We start from the raw sequence: 16,161 nt of genomic DNA on the forward strand, positions 1-16,161 counted from the left end.
GAGGCATGTGTCTTTCTTCTATGTCCAAACCAACATCCACTTACTTTTAGCTGGACAGAATTTTGCTGTGTCTGCCCTTAGTTTGAAAATAATTATGGTGTGTCACTCCGTTTGAAATCATGTACTACTAGCTGTTAGGGCTATCACTATTATAGTGCAATCAAAAGTGATATCCAGATTTCGCCATAACTCATAGTTATAATATTGCTTTTGCTATTGCTTTGCTGTCCTGTCAGGTTTGTTCAATGTGTGATGAAGGTTTGCCGCATGCTCCTTGCACTTGTCTCTTCATTCTTATAGTGTCTGCGACCTTAAGATGTCATATACTGCACCTGCCACCTGCAAAGCTACTAAACGCTGCTCCCTCTAGGACCCGTTTCTTTGTGCTCTCCCCAGATGCTCAAGTGCCCAGGGACTGAATCCCATTCCCTGGGAATAGAATGTAACAGCTGATTGTGGTCATATATTTTTGATGAGATGCATGGGCAGCAAGACGTGCGTGATTGGGTCAATACTGAGCCATTTGCACCAATAGACAGATACCCTGCCTCTGCCTCCTCCACAGCTGGATTTTTACTGTCTCTGCAAAGCTGCAATGTAACCAACGCTCTGTCATGTTCAGTCATTTCTCTAAACCTTGCAACCACGAGGAACCGTCACCCTCTAGCACGTGATGCACATCTATGTTCTTCCATATAAGGCAGTCCCCTCTCCTTCTAAACGACACTCATCACAAGAGAAATTCTGGTACCAACTTCATGTACCAACTTTCATTACCCTGAAAGGTATACACGCAACGCTGGCTAATGGTCCGGCTCTTGCCGGATCCGAGATCCGGCATCAGATCTCTAGCCGGATCTCAGGATCTGGCTTGCCTCTGCCCCAGCCCTGCCAAACAATCGTGCACAGTGCGCTGGCACGTGATCTAATCTGCTCTATGCGAACGCATTGTGCACCCAGAGGTGCGCTCGCACAGAGCACATTACATCACCGAGGCCCAGTGGCATACCGAAGGGGAGCAGCTGCGGGACATTTGTCAGTGGGACACCTCTCCCGTTGGGCACCTCAATGAGGGTGCCCAACGGGAAAGGTGTCCTGCTGGCAGTGCAATGTGTGCTGAGCAATTCCTGCTCAGCATGCTCATTGTCCTGGCAGCAGGACACCTCACCCTTTGCGAACGGGAGAGGTGTCCCGCTGCCAGGTCAATGTCCCAAGGAGCTCCGGGCAGCAGAGGGTCTCTCACTTTGCTCTCTGTAAACAGAGCATTACAATGTGAGTCATTAGGCACTAATGCGAGGGAGGGGGACTATTAGCAGGGACTTTTGTCTTTAGAAATGTAAATGGGTGGGATTGTGAAGTCTGCATAATGTTGCATGGTTTCTGAAATAATGAGTTATAGCTTTAAAACCTAAGGGGCATTTTTTCGGCTCACCAGGAATGCAGGAGGGAGAGAATAAAACTAAAGCCACACTCATATTGCTCAACTTATTTCTATGACAATGTATGTAGTGTATAGTTAGTTTACTATGAAAGGCTAGTGTATTATGTAATGTGGTTTGCTTCTAAGGCATTGCTATAAAGTTGTATTTAAGCACATGAAATGAAAAGCTAAACCCTAATAAATATGTATATCAACTAAGCCTTGGAAGATGTGCTCAGTTGCTTAAATTGTCCACATCCCGGTTTCACCAAAGTGTGTGATCCTGGGTAAATCACTTAAATCGCACTGTGTCTTATCTGCAGCTCTGTAGGTGATTCTGATTCATAGCTGGTAAGATAGCTCAGCGGGTTGAGTGCTTGCTCCTGTGATCTGCAGTTTGCAGGTTCGAATCACAGCTACGCCAACTCAGCCTTTCGTTCTTCTTAGGTCAATAAATGAATACCACTTACGGTTGGGTGATATTGTATGTAAGTATGTGCTCTGTAAAGCACTTTGGATAAAGGTGCCATATAAATAACACAGCATTATCATTATATTAATATATCATGCTATTATAAAAAGTGGTCATTGCCTTCCCCAAATAGAATCTGGTATTTGTAGTCTTGAGAAGATGGCTTGAAAAGTACACAAACCATAGTAATGTACGAACGTGCATATCTTAATATGGTTTGTGCACTTTTCAAGCAATGATAGAAAAGACGCCATTTTTAAGCTATTTCGAACATCATTTGGTTGGAGTTCAACTGCCAGCTCTGCCCCCTCGGGACTCTGCCTCCTTGTAACTCCGCCCCTCCTTTAAACTCCGTCCCCAAGCTGGCCCTTGTGGGACCCCCCTTTCACATTTTTTTCATTTCCACCGCTGTATACATGTATCACCCCAAAAACAATGTCCAGCCATACATGCTCAGGTTAATTCCCACTTAGATAGAAGAAAATAGACCGGGGAGGATAGTTCAGCGGCAACGTGTTCGCCTTGGAAACAATACGACATGAAGCAACACAGTTCGATCCCCGGGTTTGCGCTTAAAAACCTCTGGGTATTTAAGCGCGTTATAAATACCCAACTAAGACAACAAAAAGACAATTATGCAACTAAAAAACAAACAATTCCTGTAACGGTGCCTCAATGCCTGCGGGCTGTGTGAGCGCTTTAAAAAAAATGCAAATAAAATAAATAGCCCTATTGTGGGGGCTACTTGAAGCCACTCTCATCAGGGTCGGACTGGGACAAGAAATAGGCCCGGACACCCAAAAAAAAATGGCCCACCCTTCGCATCAAAAAAGTGGCCCACCCCTTGCATCAAAAAAAGTGGCCCTCAAACCATCATCCGTGATTCGCGTCAATTCACGACTTTACAGAAAATGCTACTTATGCAGGGTTCATGTGTCTGTTACATTACAACACAACTCATCAAATAACATAACTGTGTATACAAGAATGAATCACCATATGTACCATAATATCTGTGTGTATAGATCCATATTGTCAAATTACTGTGAATCCAAACAGACGTCCAAGGCCAAATGATAATAGGTTATTGTAGAGCACTTACGCTCAAGCTCTTTTTTTAATATAACTAATATGCATACAATATCACCCAACCTGTGTTGGTACTCATGTATCGACCTCAGAAGGATGAAAGGTTGAGATGGCCTTGCTGGGATTCCAACCTGCAACCTGCGGTCTGCTTTCCAGAGCTGTTTGGGTTGATACACGCCACTGGCATTGGGCTTCTGATGGTGCATGGCACCAGGGGTCTCGGGGCTCCTTTCAGGTCTCTTATTTTCTGGCCTTCCTTTTGTGCCAGCTCACAGCACGTGCAAATACTTTTTGAGAGCCCACAGTAAAGAGTTAGAGGGGCGACATATTTTCCAGCAAAGCAGAATTTGGAGATTTCGCCTGCCATTCCCCAGAGGTGCCTTCTTTCTATTAATGTGTGCGGGAGTGGGCGGAGGGGGACACCTTAGAGCTACAACTGCAAGCTCTCTGGGAGGTTAGTCCCCACGGAGAGCCTGGGGCTGGAGCAGAGTCAGCCCACCTTCGGGACACAGCGACAGGGGACTGAGAGTGCCCCCTCCCTCGCCAGCCTCGCAGTGGCACCAGCTAACCTTAAAAGCTCACAGGCCTCCGATAGGCCAGTCCTAGCTCCTGGTCATGCATATTATGCTGCGCCCACTCGTGCATTAACCCTCCAAGCGCAGGGTTTGCAGGCAGCGCAGAAGAGATGCATTCCTGGGTGGTATTACAGAAAACTTGCACTGGTGCTGGGGCAAGTGGCACTTGTTTGCCCTTGTGAAAAACAAATATAATTTCAAGGAATGTTTGCACCAGGGCAAAGGAATAAGTGTAGGATAAACAATGCTCTGGTGCAAGGTTGCATTGCAAGAGTATGTTTCTGTACTAAGGCAATGTGTGCCCTCGTGATAACGGCACTTGTGCCTGTGTACAATTTCTATGATTTCACACCAGTTGCTCATTCCAAGTACAGGGCTGCATTTCAGGACATCGCCCGGACATCAAACCTCCGACACAGTTCATTGACTGCAGCCCCGGCACACAGTGGAGTAACTTTGCTGAAAATGTTAGGGGACATAACATCCAAAAAAAAGGTGTCCCAACCAAATGAATGGGGACAAAATGGTGTTCCATGAAAGTTGGGGGGGACAAACACCCCTGTCCCACCCCTAAAATTATACCCATGCCAGCACACTACCACCCAGATCCGCAACACATCAAAGCTTTTCGACCTTTCGAATTATACTAAGAAGGACATCCTGGAATTGGCCACCATAAGGCACGCCCTGAGGGGTATCCCCTGCAGGGCACCCCATCCCTCTCAGGCCCCACTGCATTTACCAAGCAAGAAACTAGTCCAGGGCGTTGTATGCATGTCCCAAATCCCTCGGGGACTTTTAATTTGGGCAATGCACAGGCAAACAAGTCATCAGGCATACACCAATATACAAAGTGCACTTCACATACAAGACCTCTGGTGACAGCAACACTGCTGGCGCTTAATAATATGAAGAACTGTGATATTGCTGTCAGAAATCAAGGGTATTAAAAGCTATTTAACACTCGTTAACTGCTTAAGTGGTCACAGAATGGGGAGGATAGTATGAATTGGTGTTTTTATAGCATATTCACAAGGCCCAGAACGAAATCCAGCCCTGAGATGCCAGAAGCTCTGAGATGCTCACGTACAAATGTGATTCACACAGATTTGATCATGCGCGTTTCAGAGATGCTCTGGGAATTTCCGGATTTGCAGCAGTTTTAGGTTTTGTGAATCAGGCATGAGGTTGCATGCGCTAATCTGAGATGCTGAAGGGGTCCAGTGTCCATTCTTTGCTAATTAGGCCCACTGTGCTTGATTTTTGCAAAACGTGCACAGATGGGAAATCCCACAAAGATGCACATGCAGGCTCACACATCTCACTGCAATGTCGCCATTCAGAAAAGGGCTCCACGTCAAATCTATGACATCTGACCCAGTGCTGCATGACAAAACAGGCCATGATGGATGCACACTTTTTATGCACATTTTGTCCCAGTCAACATGTTGTTTGAAAACGTGGGAATGTGTTAAATGAATTAAACAAGTGTGCATTTAACTTCAAAACCTAGACACAGCCGCAATCCATGCCTGGTTGGCCCCAGAGACTATAGATGGCTGTGAAGAAAGACCAGGGGAGCAAGGGTGGTGGGAAGGGGTGCATTTGGAGCATTTGTGCAGGAAACAAAGGACACTTTTCAACCTCGATGGGAATAGAGACGGCATTGCTGCGTGCCGCGTCCTGTGGCTTGAAACAACAAACAACATCAATGGCATTGATGTGCACCAGATCACCCCATGTGAAGTGAAGAAGCACTGGGGGACATACAAGTGCAGGGCCACGGCCCAGAGCAGGGCCCATGGAAGTGGGGCGGGTGGCAGACTTGCCTCAGCCACAAAACGTACACCCGTAGAAGAAGCGGTGGCTGAGAGGAGGCCAACACTGGGGGACTAGACGCTACACAGCAAGAACCAGGAATGCATGCGCAGCACTCCTGGGTTACTGCATGGTGGTTTGTGTGCGTGTCTCGTGTGCTGCAGGAAGCACCGAAAGGTTGGCAGCGGGAGTTTGTACTTGGAAAAAAAAAGTCTGTCAAAATGCAAGTCTCGGGCGGATCGCTCAGGGGCAGTAGTGGCGACTATGAGCAGAATAAATAATGAAATAATTATCTAATTTCAGTGGCACTCACCGTCGATACTGGACGCTGCGACTGCGATGTGTGGTGTGTGGCAGGCTGCAGCAGGTCTCGAGTCGATGCCTCAATGCACACACAGACAGCAAAGTCGCCCCGGCCGAAGCTCAGTCTGCTGCTGCTGCTGGGGGCCAGGCTCAGGGGGGGGCAGGCTGCTGGCTGTGAGCGCCGTAGCCACTACTAGTGCTGCTGCCTGCTGGCTGCCTGCAGTCTGCAGACAGTGTCTTCTTCGTCAGTCTTGGCAATGGGCACTGGGCTGGCTCAGCTGGCTGACTCTCTGTGGGCTGCCGCCTGCCTCGTCGACTCGTGTCCAAAAAATAAGGCCAGGGTCAGGAGGAGGCCCACTATACCACCAGAGAGAGAGTCACCCACGTGTCCACACTCTCTCCGGCTCCAAGATTGTGGCGGCACGGAGTCTGTCTGTCATCGCAGCCCCAGGCACAAGTTGCTTTCAACTTTCAGGAAGTATCAACAACTTGTTGATACTTCCTGAAAGTTGAAAGCAACTTGTGTGTGAACTTGGACAGCCCCGCCCCCGGCATCCAGGCCCCAGCCCTGCAGGCAGAGGAGCCAGAGGGAGTGAGCAGCCCAGCCAACCTCCTGCTGTGTGCTACAGTCTGACTGCAGACCACCCCTGCCGGAGTTTGTATTCGTTCATTTGTTATTGTTAACACGACTACACTATACATTCTCACAGGGGGTGGGGGACCCGATGCGCCGCCGCCGGCCTGGCATGGCCTGCCCTCTCATATGCATGAAGCATGCATGATGCATGATGCATCATGATTATTTATGCATGCATCATGCATTGCAAAAATCAAAGCAAGGTAACACCGTGTGTGTTGTTGTTACCTTGCTTTGATGAATATGCTAATGCTCCTCAGGTCAGGACAAGAGCACCGGCAGCTCCAGGCTTAGCCGCAGAGGCTCCCCCTGGCTGGGTGGGCCGGCCCGGTCCCCCCACTCCCCAGAGAGTAAGAGCGCTGCGTGCGGCAGCGTGACTGACAATGTGTCAGTTTCCTTTCCTTTGTGTTTCCTTTTCGGGCCCGGCGCCCGAGGCGAGCTGGCTGCTCAGGCCGCGCCCAGCCGCCCAGGCCGCCATGGGCACGGCACATGCACCGTGCGCACTGCGCACAGCGCACACACATAAAAAAAGGCCTACCTAAGCTTGGGCCGCCCGCGCCCACGCCGACCTAATAAACAATAAAAAAAAACGGCCCAGGGGTGGCCTCAGGAAAAAACTGGCCCCCAGGTCCCAAAGGTCATCGGCCAGTGGCCGATGGGCCGATGGGGCCAGTCTAACCCTGACTCTCATGCATCTCTAGAATGACAGCTTGTGGGTCAACACCACTATGACAACTCTATTCCGATTCAGCTTGACTGCCTTTGCTTGCAATCACGCATATGTTTCAAATTTTGCTGTGCCATCTACAAAGAGTGACCGCACCATCGCTCTTTCGCTACCCATCTTTGCCTCTACAGCGACCACCAAGCCATCACTAGCCTGGAAATCCATAACTGTAAAAAAGCGAACCTTCGCAAAGAAGCCTGCTCAATCGTTGCACCTGGACTACGCCAGGAGATCTTTCTACAAATCCCATTCACAATCTCAGATGATGTCCCATTTCTTTAGGACATTTCCGAGCCTCAGGTTCAAGTTAGCAAATTCTCAAAACTCTCTCTATTGCCCACTAAAGCTGGAGTGTCGAGTGGCCTGTTTAGAAGTGGCCTTAGCGAGCTGGATAGATGTTTGTATGGGATTTATAAAGCATGAGCCTAGCTGGAAAGCAAGGGAGCTGTGTGCAAAAAGGGGAAAGTACAGAGAGAGCAGGGAGGAAGGCAAAGCAGGGCAGAGTCCTGCTTATTGGCTCGAGGTGAGACTTCCCCCATGCCACAAACCACCAGACACTCAAGTGCTTTGAAGTGACTTCAAAGCGACAGGTAGAGCTATATAAAACACAGAAATGAAAACATAAACAAACACACTTTCTGTATAGTTAATTGCCTAGAACACAAATCTGTCTGAATCCTATAGTTTACGCTTCCCTGTGTGCGCACACACGCCCACACACACACACGTGTACAGTAACATCGTTATTACACACACAGCAGTGCATTAACATTCAGCTCTGTGTACTTTCCCTCGTACACCACATGTAAAAGTCTCTGCATGGCTAACTTGTGTAGCACGCCCTTCTCTGTGCAGTTACATTCTTACAACACACACATACCCATGCAGTGCCACTCATGTAACATACAAAGCTCTTTTTATCATACATACATCCAGTGCAGTGTGTCCTTGATGTCCAAAGCCTGTGTGCATTTCCTGTTAAGGGATATGTCATCATTCCATGCTGTTATGCTTAGTTGTTCTGTTATTTAAGGTAATGCTAGCAAGCTATGTTGCTCCAGTAGGCTTTGCCACTACACTACAATATGCTGTTCTCATGTTGCTTTTGCGTGCTATGCTCTACTTTGTTATGCTTTTGGCATGACACGCTATGTCATGCTATGTGGATAGGCAGTTCTATGTAAAGTAACGCGATTTTTGCGTGTTTGTGACATTTGTATAGCAATATGCAATTCATTTACCCTTCTCAAAAACTGAAAAAAGCCCAATCCACCCGACCCACCCCCTCCTCTCACGCTCACCATCTTATCACCCCACGATTCAGACTAAAGAGAGCCGGCGGGTTGAGTTTCCCGGTCACCACCACCAAGAATTGGAACGTCCTACCATTAGCACTAAGATCGGAACAATCGTACTGGACCTTTTGTTAATACCTCAAGGGGCTGCTCTTCTCCCAGGGCCCCTCCCGGTGTTAACCTGCTCACCTGACACCAAGAACCTTTCAATCCTGCAACCAGCGCCTTGATGCCTTCGGGCGTAGAGTGCTTTACAAATGTTTAACTAAAATAAAAATAAATAAATAAATAAATTCACTGAATTGAATTAATTTCCAAACTATGCCAAGCCTGGGGCTGCAACCAGTACCTGAATGTAGCCGCGCACCCAGCCCATCTAGCCATATTCCTAAAATAAACTTTTCCAGTCTTCTTTTCTACTGCAATTACTTGTGCTACCCAAAGCACTGCTTGATTGTGCAATGCAATGTCAGACCAGGGTGCTCTGGAATCTCAGAGGCCCCTGGAAGGACCATTGAGCAGGAATGGCAGTCGGGCACTTCCCAAATGCCACATAACATGATATACCATTGGCATGAGTGGGTAGGAAGCAGAGCTGAGCTCCATAGCTCTCAAAGCAGGTCAGCTGCATACTACTGGCACGCAGGACAGGATGAAATGTGCCTGCGACTCTTAGGCACTCTTGCGATGAGAAAGCAGCGCTGTATGCATGATCCGGTACTCGCTCTATTATACTTGCACTTCCTGCCTAAGCATGGTCCTCTTTCTCTGCCTAGGATCCATTCAAATTGCACGTTTTGCTAAAAGCTTTGCTTTGAAGCATATCTTTTGTCGATCGCTTCAAAATTGTTCCATTCATCTTTCATTGCCTGCATTTCCCTTTTCTCGTTTAGTAAAATTAATCACATATTACGGTGACATATGCATTCTATTTCCTTTCAGAATGGGAAAGAAAAAGCTTGAAATGTTATGTAGAGGTGTTCACATTGACAAGTGGGAGCCGATAATTGCATAGATGCCATCAAACAACTATGGTTGGCGGCTGCGAAGTTACGCGGACGCGCTCTCTAATTGTAACGATTGCAAGGCGTGATGGGCAGATAGCGGCAAGAAGTGGCTATTGTGTGATATGGAGATGCAGTTTTCTCAGAGAGCACCCAGTCGTTTTTTTTTTTTTTTACTCAGTGGCGAAGGGAGGCTTTGGTGCCAGAGTGGGCGCAGGTTCTTCATCTGTCACAGGTAAATACCATGTCACTACTTTCCAAGGTGGTAATGATCTGAAGGGCTCCCCGAGGAGGGTGGGGGGGGCCAGCCGCCAAGTTTGAAACCTTGCTGTCGTTTTTGGCCCATCTCACAACTTCTCACTCTTCATCTCCAAATCTGCACTGCTGCCACACTAAGGGTTCTATCACAAGTTGGGCGGTATTCCGGCGGTAATTGTGTTGGGGTACCGCCCAATGCTATTAGCGTTACCGCAATTCAGTCCAGCGCTAGAGAGATAAATTCCCATTCCCATTTGGTCCATTGGACCCAATAGGGGTTTCTTGGCACTATTAGCACCGGCCCAATTAGCGCCATGCTAATAGTGCCAAAAACATGCAGAAATGGGAGACTTTTACCTCTGGCAAAAAGCTGGCGATAAAACTCTGATTTGCCACCCAACACGAGATTGGGCGCATTGGTAAATGCAGTGATAATACCGTTACTGCTGCATTTTACAGCTCCACTCAACTTGTGATGACCCCATAAATCTCCTCAACATCAGAAAAATAAGACCTCTTCCCTTCAACACCGCTAAGCACCTAATCTCCTCTTTAGTACTCTCTCGATTTGACTACTGTGCCAGTCTACTTTATGGATTTCCAACTATACTTTTTCACCATTCTTCTTAACACTCCTCAACCTTCTCGGCTTCACCTCCACCCCCCCATCCCGTTGTCATTTAGGCTGGTTATCTATGAGACAAAGGGCAAATTATAAACTCATTTTCATCATCTTCAAAACTATCAACAGATTTGCCCACCATGCCTGTTTCTCTCACTCCCTACTCTCCGCCTCGCTCCCTATGATCATCCTCGGCTCACCTCCTTACCACCTCTTTTGCCCTTGTGCCCTTTGCGCTTCCTCTCATTTCCACTCTTTTCCTCTCCTTGCTCCCTTACTCTGGAATGCTCTTCCTCTCCGCACGACTCCTACTCCCTGCTGCTCCTTTCTGAAACACCAGTTGCATAGTACTCTATGCCACCACCTCTCCATGTTCTCCTCTCCCCCTACCAATCTACGACAACCCCACAACACTTATCCCTCTCCCCTTCATCCTAAAACGTAGCACTTCCTCCACTATACCAATCCTATATCATGCTCTACTGTACTTGTGCCTAGCTCAGGTTTCTACCTCTCCTGAATCATCTGGTCTTATATCCACATCATCTCACCCGTTGTTAAGCTCATTGGTCCTCCACTGTAAATCAATGTTAACATATTTTGTAAGCATATCTGTGCCAAAAATTGATTGTTTTCCCTGAAATTTCCATTAAATAAACACTTGAAAATGTCTGCTGCACCCGGCTGAGCTGTCTACCACGCTCTTGTGTGTTAGACAACTCTGATAATTTGTTCGGAAAAAACACTCTTGTCAAATGATTATAGAAAGGTGGGCAAGCAACAGCCTGTGCTAGTTAAAGGCTCAAACCAAATGCCTTTAATGTAACTTAAACCAAAAGATAACCTAACCGCTGCCTGCGCCACTACCACATTATTTGTTCATTAGTTTCGTAAAATTACAAGGTTGTTACTCCTGATAGACTGTTTTTATTTAAATATACACGTTATGCTCGATCAGCCAACACGTGTTTCAACCTTTTAAAACTCTTCTTCAGGCACTTATCACACTATAATCTCCTATCCTCAGAACAGTTTCTTTTTATTTTGCTTACTCTGAAATGTTCTCTGTATCTTCTATTCATATTTTCTTCAATACATTTTTCTAGGTCATCTAACTATATATATAAGTCCATACTCTTCATTCAATATGGTCTCACAAATGGGTTCTGCTGAATGCTACTCTCTGTAACCTTAAATCTTTTGTACTTTAAGAATCATTTTCTTGATAGTGGTGGATTGTCTATATCTCCATCAAAAGCCATTCAGATGCTTGTTTCAAATAATGATAAAACAGGTGATGTTATATTGATATTACAACAATGAACAGTTTTCAGAAATCTCAATTTGCCCCATATTTTGTGTGCATAACACCCTTGGCCCACCTCTTTTGTATGCTGTTTGGGCTGGACAGTGGTAGGAAAGTTTCTGCCAATGGGCCATTTTGTGCTTTTTGGCCAATAGCGAAGAGGAGCAAGATAGATAGCGGGAAGACCGAGAAGAAGGGAAGAACAGTAAGCCAGATGAGAAAAAAAGGGAGGAGAAAAGAATTTTAGACACATTGAAGGAAAGCAAAGGTCTGGCCTTGCGAATGATATAGATATGGCACAGACAGGAGCAGGCCAGGGCAGATATAGGAGTGGAGAATTGCAAAGAAGGGTCGAGAATGACGCCAAGGTTTCAGGTGGAAGAAGAGATAGGCAGAGAGGTAGTGGGTAAAGAGATAGAGGGGGGATGCATGGGAGGAGAAAGAATGTAAGCAGGAAAGAAAAGAACTTTAGTCTTGGAGGGGCTTAGATGGAGGTAGTGGGCGTTATCCAGGGCTGAATAGCAAGAAGCCAAGGGTTAAGAATCAAGGGCGGAAAATGAGGAAAAAGAAAGGAAGAGCAGAGTATCACCAGCAAAGAAGTGATGGGAAAGACCAAAAGAAGAGATAAGAGAGGCGAGATGAATGGTGTATAGAGAGAAGATGAGGGGGCCTAGGACAGAGCCCCTAGGCACACCGTAGTGGAGAGGGAACACAGAAGAGATTGAACCAGCCCAGAAAACCAAGCAAGTGCAATGAGTAAGATAAGAGTTGAACTAGTTTAAGGCAGGACCACGCAAACCGAGGCCGCAGGGGGGGTGAAGAAGAAGAGCGTGATCCACCGTGTCAAATGTGGCAGGACCAGTAGAGAAGACGGCCTAGAGTGATGAGCAGAGAGAAGTGAGTCGAATTGAGATAGGAGAGCAGTTTCAGTAGAGTAAAAAGGGTGAAAACCAGATTGGTAGAGTGGAAAAAAAGAAGCAGTGTTAATGCGGGAGGAGACTTGGGAGTGGACAGCATGCTCCAGTTTGGAGATGAAAGGTAAGAGCGAGATAGGATGATAATTTGAGGGAGGAAAGTTGTCCAGAGAAGGTTTCTTGAGTACTGGGAGAGAATAGTTGCATATTTAAATGAAGATCGGAAGATCGAAGACATGAAGAGAGAGATTAAAGAGGGAAGGCAGCTATGGAGAGGATGATGGATATACCATAGGAATCAGAGAAGAAGGTAAAGAATGAGAGGGAGCAGCCGTAGGATGGGTTTTAGAAAGGAAAGAGGAAATATCAGTGGAAAAGATGGTCTGGAAAGAAGAGATAAGAGTATGAGGAGACTCTGGGAAGAGCGAGCGAGAAGTGGGGGACAAAGAAGTAGAGACAATAGAGGAACAGAGAAGAGTAACTTTGGAGAAGAAGTAGGAAGCAAAGCCAGAAGCAGAGAGTGGTGAAGAAAGAGAGGGATCAGGGGTGCTGGAGAGTGAATGCGGTTTAAGGTCTGAAAAAGACAACAAAGAAAAGAGGAAAGAAAGGGTAGTAGGTCAGTGTAGAAACCTTATGCAGCAAGAAGAAGAGCAGTATCAAAGTCTGTGCAAAGAGAAGAGAGATTAAGAAGATCAGAGGGAGAGTGGGACTTCATCCAGCGAGGTTCGGCGCATCGCAAAATGTGGCATGAGGAGCGAAGAGCGGGGGTAATCCAAGTTCAAGTTGGCTTGTGTGAAGGCAGACAGCAAGATGAGAGATAGAGAGAATATAGAGTCTTAAGAATTGAAGATGAACAAAGGGAAGAATCAACAGAAAGGTAGGAAAGAGTGTTGAGCTAAGTGGGAGAGGATGGGGGAGAGGATGTGAGAGAGGAAGTAAAAAAATAAGTATCAAAGGACCACAGCTTCCGTCAGAAGAAAGTAGAGGAAGAGGAGGGAAAGGAGGGAGGAGAACAAGGAATACCTGAAAGGGTAAAGAGGAAATGATCGGAGGAATAGGAGATAAGGGCCAAGACAGCAGTAAGAAATAGGGGAGAAGAGAAGATCAGGTCCAAGGATGAACCGGAGATGTGGGAATGAGGGGTGGGGACAAATGAGAGGAGATCGGAATCAAGAACGGCAAGAAGTGGAACTGAAGAGCGAGATGGAGGTTGCAATCTCCAGAAGAAGCAGTGGTGCTTCAAGAGGAATAAGAGAAGATAGGAGGAGGACAAGATCTGTGCAACAATTGTCTGGTGGGCCGGGAGGATGGTTAGTAAAAAGGAAAATGCATAGGAAAAGGTTTAATAAAAAAGGGAACAGATATTCGAAGGATGAAAAAAAAGGAAGATGGGGTGTAGGAGGAGCAAGAGCATAGGAATAACGATAGAGTTCCAACACCGCCGCCCCCACAACCGAAAGGGTGGGGTGTGTGAGAGAAAGTGGTAGAAGTGGAGAACAGGGAGGCAAGAGTGATGAGATTGGATGGCGTAAACCATGTTTCTGTAAGGCAAAGGAAGTGTAAATTGAGGTGAAGAAAAGTATCAAGAAGGGAATGGGCTTTATTACAAATGGGACGCGAATTCCACAGGCCAATATTTATTGAAAGGAGGTGAGAACATAGAAAGGAGCAGATAGTTGAGAATGTTAGGTTTTCAAGAAGAAACAGAAGTAGCATAAGTAGAGGAATGATGAACAGGAGTAGAAGGAAGGCATGGGGGCTATCATGGGGAAAGAGGAGCTGGAAAGGATCGGAAAAAGAGTAAAAGCAGGATGTAGGAGAAGAACTGCAAGGGAGGAGAGAAGACAAGTGACGCAGAGTTGTTAATTAGACCAGAACTCAAAAGTGCAGGTGGGGTCAGCACAGAGATGGGTGGAAGATGGAAACAAGAGGGTAGCGCAGAGGTTGTGGGGAGAAATGACGATAGGAGTAACGCGGCCAGTAAAAAAGGCGCAGATATCATAGATGACAGGGAGATGCATGAGAAGTGGAGACCCGGCCTGCTTCCATATGCTGACTTGGCCATACTTTGCCAGAGCTTCATCCTGGATGATTTTACAGGTCGGAGAGGGAGGGACGTGGGCACCAGGAGGGGGAAGCGCAGAGTGCTACGAGAGTCAGCTGCAGATCCCGCAGGCCAGATGACTGTAGGCAGAAGCGGGCTGCCTGCAGGTGGTGAGGAGAGTCAGCTGAGCTGGTAGCACCACCAACACAATGCCAGACAGCACAAATCAGCAGCAGGCTAAGTGTGCACATGCATGCCAGTCACAGCCCAGCCCCAGCTCAAGGCTCTGTTCCTCTGCCCTTATAGAGTGAATGATACCTGAATTACCTAAAACGTTCCATTAAGAATTCCTACATATTGTAAAGTTGATTTACCATGTGGTTTAATGCTTTTAGTGTAGCTTTATTGAACAGAAGATAGCTCATAAGAGTGTGCACTACTAAAGATAGGGTGGAATTAGATATAGGCTACTGCTTGAATTGCAAAATGTGACACCAAGAGACATGGGCTAAAATTCAGTGTACTTCTTTGACAAAAGAATGTGATTCTGGGCAAATTGGTTTATATCGCTCTGTCTTATTTGCCTTAGCTGTCAAAATTGGGGTCACCTAGAATTATTTTCTTAAATGAGAATTGTATAAAAAGGCTCCTTGTGCATAGTTTGATAGACTACAGTGCTACTACACATATAATTATATTGACAATGTATCAAGTGCATACAACAGGCTGCATTGCCTCTTAGCTCATTTAGGGAACATCACTAGCCATGGTTCTCTCGCTCCACGCAAAAACGCAATATTTGGTGTATGGGAGTGGCTTGGAGAGTCCCACTCCAAATTCTGCATAGCAACGTGAAAGGATGTGATTATGGTAGGGATGTTAGAACCTCCCCACAAGTGACAGTAAATAGTCAAAGTTCCCTACTTTAAAAATCTGGTAGGCCACAAAGATCTGTGGGTCCCTCGTAGAGGCAGCGAACCTTCCCAAAATTCCCTTCTCACCACCCTTTCATTCTCCAGGCTTAACCTTTCTGCCCTGCAGGAAGATGCACAGTTCTGATTGCCAGTCTAGCACAGGTGGACATGTTTGATTGAAAAGAATCAGAGCTAGAAACAGAAAAAATAAATGTTCTATTTTTAGCATGGATAGGGGCTGGAACTAGGAAAAAAGTATTATATTTCTAGTGCAAACAGCTCGCTCCTGCTTCAAATTCTACCATATGGGGATGATTGTGCTGGAAATAGAAAATGTGTTATCCCTTTTCCAGTGTAAGAGGGCCTGGTAGTTACAGATAGGGAAGTATTTTTTCTATTTCTAGCTTGAGCAGGTACTGGGGTTTAAAATAGAATAAAATCAAGGTCTTGCAGAGGACGGCAGCCTGTACTCTTCTGCAGGGCCCTTGTGTGCCGTGAACCCTTGATGTATTTCAGCCATAAATCACTGGACAGGGCTGAAAGATCCAGGAACTTCAGATCACCTAACATTTACAAATCAGATTCATACTGTTTATTAGATTTTGTTCTCAGACCTGGAAATGTGTAAGGCAAGATAATCTTATATCTACCTACTTAACTACCAGCATCCATTTATTTTTTTAACAGAATTAATTTAGACCCAAAAGATTAAAGATGAACATATTTCGACGCACATAAAAAATAGACTGGCTTCCAAAACTTT

The 16,161-nt window shown here is 46.3% G+C and overlaps 1 protein-coding gene across 2 annotated transcripts in view; it reads left to right on the forward strand.

Annotated features, from left to right (window-relative positions):
• Positions 1 to 16,161, forward strand: part of KCNQ5 (potassium voltage-gated channel subfamily Q member 5) — a 1,047,762-nt gene that overhangs the window by 296,998 nt on the left and 734,603 nt on the right. The window lies entirely within an intron of this gene.

This window comes from Ambystoma mexicanum, chromosome 4p (genome assembly GCF_040938575.1).
Source record: "Ambystoma mexicanum isolate Mex_15411 chromosome 4p, UKY_AmexF1_1, whole genome shotgun sequence".
Lineage (NCBI taxonomy): Eukaryota > Metazoa > Chordata > Amphibia > Caudata > Ambystomatidae > Ambystoma > Ambystoma mexicanum.